The sequence below is a fragment of the Heterocephalus glaber genome, unplaced genomic scaffold (genome assembly GCF_053883595.1).
Source record: "Heterocephalus glaber isolate CG9 unplaced genomic scaffold, H.glaber_assembly_v1.0 deba00001523, whole genome shotgun sequence".
NCBI lineage: Eukaryota > Metazoa > Chordata > Mammalia > Rodentia > Bathyergidae > Heterocephalus > Heterocephalus glaber.
The window spans coordinates 27,469,029-27,474,467 of record NW_028258327.1 but is presented as its reverse complement, the minus strand read 5'-3'; positions in this window follow the sequence as shown (position 1 = coordinate 27,474,467).

Below are 5,439 nucleotides of genomic sequence, written 5' to 3'. Positions count from 1 at the left end.
CATAAAGAACAAAATCATATCATTTGCAGAAAAAAAATAGATGGAAATGGAGACCAGCAAGTTGAGTAAAATATGTCAGACCCAGAAAGTCAAGTAGTGCATGATTTCTCTTATATGAGGAATCTACTAAAAACATAATTGAATTTTTAAAAAGAAACAACAGGAACACGCTGAATCAGCCCACTGCAGACAGGCAGGTCTGTGCGTGCCCTACTGAAGTCCCGAGTCCCACAGAAAATGCCAAATCAGCCTGCTGCAGATAGGCAGGCCTGCGCATGCCCTACTGAGGTCCTGAGTCAAGTGGAAAATACCAAATTGGCCTGGGCCATGGCAACAATCCACTGGACCCCTGCCCTGCTCCTCTGTACTGCCACCTGGTTCCACACTACAAAGATGCAGAGGACACTGGAACACCAGACCACAGTACTGAGTCCCACTGTTCCTGGCCCAGAGGTAGGGGCTTCTGAGCCATCCTCCCACTGCTCCTGATCCAGAAGAACGGACTTCCCCGCCACCATCCCTCCCACTGCTCCCAGCCCAGAGGAAAGGGCTTTTGGCCCACCTTCTGTCCTGCTGCTCCTGGACCAGAGGAAGGGGCTTCCAGGCCACCATCTCTCCCACCACTCCCAGCCCAAATGTAGGGTCTTCTGAGCCACAATGACACTGCTGCTGGACCAGAGGAAGGGACTTCCTGGCCACCATCACTCCCGCTGCTCCCAGATCACAGGAAAGGGCTTTTGGGCCACCGTCCCTCCCACTGCTCTTGGCCCCTGTCCCACCTCTCCCAGCTCAGAGGAGGTAATCCATGCAGGTGCCAACACGCCCCCCCCCCAGTCAAAATGAGAAAACCCATAAATAAGTCTCAAAACCAGACTTCCAGATCACCTACAGCAACCCCAAAGGGAAATGAGATGGAGCACTCTGATACTCAACCACCTGGACCCACTGAACTGGCAACAAAAGGGGATCTGGAAAAAATGAAATTAGAAATAATTTCTCAGATAATAGGAGAAATTGTGCTCCTAGTGCAAGACATGATTAATAAATCTAGAGAGGGGCTCAGGAACAGGATGGAATCCCAACATAGGAAACAAATGGAATCCATAAAACAGATGCAAATAGATTTCCAGGGCATGAAAAACTCCACTGAAAGTCTACACAGCAGAATGAGCCAATGTGAGGACAGAATTTCAGATATAGAAGATAAGATTGCAATTAGTGACCAGGAAAAGAAAAATTGCTTCAAAATTGTAAGGGCCCATAAGAAATCAATCCAGCACCTGCTAGATGATGCAGAGAAGAATAACATAAGACTGATTGGAGTCAATGAAGAAACAGGAGAGAGTGCAGATGACATAAAAAATCTCTTCACAGAAATAATGGCAGAAAACTTCCCAAGCAGGGGAAAAGAGCTTGACATACAGATAAGTGAGGCACATAGGACTCCAAATAGCCTTGAACAAAAAAAAATCTACACATAGGCATATAATTGTTAAGATTCCAGAAATTCAACAGAAGAACAAAATTCTACAAGCAGTTAGAGAAAAGAAACAAATCACATACAAAGGAAAACCCATCAGAATCACAGCAGACTTCTCAACACAAACCATCAAGGCAAGAAGAGCTTGGAGTGACATATTCCAAGCCCTAAAAGAAAACAGCCTCCAACACAGATTGATATACACTGCAAAACTATCTTTCAAAATTGTTGGAGAAATAAGATACTTTCATGACAAAGAGCACCTTAGGAACTTCGTGAATACCAAACCAACACTCCAAAGAATTTTACACAATATCCTAGGAAGAGACATTGAGGATCACAACCCCAGGAAACAAAGCAGAATGAACCCATCTGGCATGACAAGAAATTCAATGTAAAGGGGAAGAACCCAACAAAAAGAAAAAGTCATGGCAATGACAAGTCAATACGTTTCAGTTATAACCATCAATGTTAATGGTCTCAATTCAGCAGTCAAAAGAAATAGACTGGCAGAATGGGTCAAAAGCAAAATCCAACAATATGCTGCATACAAGAAACACATTTAATTCAAAAGGAAACTCATAGACTGAAAGTTAAAGGGTGGAAAACAATACTCCATGCGACAGGAACCCCCAAAAAAGCAGGAGTAGCTATCCTCTTTGCTGATCAAGTAGATTTCAAACCAACACTGATTAAGAGAGATGAAGAAGGACATCCTTGTAAAGTGAACAATCCTAGAGGAAGACATGGCAATCCTAAATATCTATGCACCAAACACTAGTGCATCCAGCTATATAAAACAAGTGCTAATGGACATGAAAAGTCATATATGCACTAATACAATTGTAGTGGGTGACCTCAACACCCTACTGTCACAAATAGATAGATCAACTAGACAAAAAATAAGTAATGAAATACTAGAACTCAATCGAACTCTTGAACAAATGAACTTAACAGATGTTTACAGAGTCTTCCACCCCACAAAATCAGAATACACATTCTTCTCACCTTCACATGGGTCATTCTGAAAAATAGACCACATACTCACACATAGAACATGTTTAAGTAAGTGCAAATGTATTAAAGTTATCGCCTGTATATTATCAGACCATAGTGCAGTGCAATTGCATAGCAAAAGAAATTGGAAAAATTTCATAAACACGTGGAAATTGAACAACACACTTCTGAATAATCAATGGTCACAGAGGAAATTAAAGAAGAAATCAGACAGTTCCTTCAATTAAATGACAATGACAATACAACATATTGTAATCTATGGGACACAATGAAAGCAATCTTATGAGGGAAATTCAAAGCAGTGAATACGCATATTAGGAAAAGAGAACAAGCCCAATTAAACAACCTGATGCTGAACCTCAAGCTTCTAGAAAAGAACAGGACAACCCCAAAGCTCATACAAGAGCTTATTAAAATTATATAGATCAGAGGAGAAATCAATGCAATGAAGACTAAGAGAACGATACAAAAAATCAATGAAGCCAAGAGCTGGTTCTTCGAAAGAATCAACAAAATTGACAAACCCTTAGCCAACTTTGTCAGAAAAAGGAAAGAAAGGGCCCAAATCCATGCAATTAGGAATGAAAAGGGTGAAATTACAACAGACCCAGCAGAAATCCATAGGATCATCAATACCTACTTCCAGAACCTATATGCCAATAAGATGGACAACACAGAAGAAATGGACAGATTCCTAGATACATATGAATTAACAAAGTTGAACAAAGAAGACCATAAAATTCTGAACAACCCAATATCAACCAATGAAATTGAAAATGTAATTAAAATCTTATCAACTAAGAAAAACCTGGGCCTGATGGCTTCACTGCTGAATTCTACAAGACATTTAGAGAGGAACTGCTGCCACTGCTGTTTAAACTCTTCAATGAAATTGAAAGGGAAGCAATAGTCCCAAATACATTCCTGGAAGCAAGCATCACCTTGATCCCCAAAGCAGAAAAAGACCCAACTGGAAAGGGAAACTATAGGCCAATCTCACTAATGAACATAGATGCAAAAATCCTTAATAAGATAATGGCAAATAGAATGCAGAACATCATCAAGAAGATCATCCACCCTGATCAAGTGGGATTCATCCCAGGGATGCAGGGATGGTTCAACATATGCAAATCAATCAATGTAATATGCTATATCAATAGAGCCAAGGGCAAATCCAAATGATTATGTCCATAGACACAGGAAAAGCATTTGACAAAATCCAATATGCATTTATGATAAAAACCCTACAAAAAATTTGAATAGATGGTCTCTACCTCATACTGATAGAAGCCACCTATGAAAAACCAACAGCCAATATCATGCTAAATGGTCAAAAACTGAAATCCTTCACACTAAAATCAGGAACAAGACAAGGATGTCCATATCACCAATCTCATTCAATATAGTTCTGGATACATTAGCCATGGCAATTAGACAAGAGAAAGAAATAAAAGGAATAAAGATAGGAAATGAAGAAGTCAAATTGTCATTCTTTGCAGATGACATAATACTCTATATAGAAGACCCCAAGAACTCCACCAAAAGTCTTCCAGACTTGATAACCAAATTCAGTCAAGTAGCTGGTTACAAGGTCAACATACAAAAATCAATAGCTTTCCTCTACACAAATGACAGACTCACTGAGAAAGAAATAGGGCAAATAATTCCTTTCACAATAGCATCCAAAAATCTGAAATACCTAGGAATCACCCTAATGAAAGAAATCAAAGACCTCTTCTCTGAAAACTATAGCACTCTGAAAAGAGAGATTGAAGATGATATCAGAAAATGGACAGACATCCCCTGCTCCTGGGTCAGAAGGATTAATGTAGTGAAAATGGCCATACTTCCAAAACTGCTATATAGATTTAATGCAATTCCAATTGAGATCCCAGCAGAATACTTCATAGACCTCGAGAAAACAATCCAAAAATTCATTTGGAATAAGAAGAGACCAAGAATAGCAAAAGCAAATCTAGGTAACAGAGACATGGCAGGGGGTATCCCAATCCCTAACCTGCAACTATACTACAGAGCTACTGTGACAAAAACAGCATGGTGCTGGCAAAGAAACAGACCTGAGGGCTATTGGAACAGATTAGAAGATGCAGAAACAATGCCAGACACACTCAGCCATCTCATCTTCGATAAAGGAGCCAAACACCCTCACTGGAGGAAAGATAGCCTCTTTAATAAATAGTGCTGGAAAAATTGGGCTTCAACTTGTCAAAGATTAAAACTAGACCTGTATCTCTTGCCATGCACTAAACTAAAATCAAAATGGATTAAAGATCTAAATATTAAAATAGAAACTCTGAACCAGTTGGAACAGAGGTTAGGTAGAACCCTTGAAGACATCGGTGTAGGAAAAGATTTTATGAACAAAACCTCAGTTGCCTGTGAACTAGCACAAACAATCAACAAGTGGGATCTCTTCTTATGAAAAGGCTTCTGCACAGCAAGATAAACCACCAGCAGTGTGAAGAGACAACCCACAATGTGGGAAAAAATCTTCACCTGCTCTTTCTCAGGCAAAGGCCTACCATCTCGAATCTATAAAGAACTTAAAAAGATCAGACCTCCCAAATTTAAAGACCCAATCCAAAAATGGGCATCTGAAATGAACAGACATTTCTCAGACAAAGAAGTAGGAGTAGCAAATAAATACATGAAAAAATGTTCAACATCACTTATCATTCGAGAGATGCAAATGAAAACAACACTGAGATTCCACTTCATTCCAGAAGGAATGGCTGCTATCACAAAATCAACCAATAACAAATGCTGGTGGGGCTATGGGGAAAGAGGAACCCTGCTCCAGTGCTGGTGGGAGTGTAGACTGGTGCAACCACTGTGGAAATCAGTATGGAGATACCTCAAAGATCTATGACTGGAAGTCTCATTTGACCCTGTTATTCCACTGCTGGGGATCTTCCCCAAAG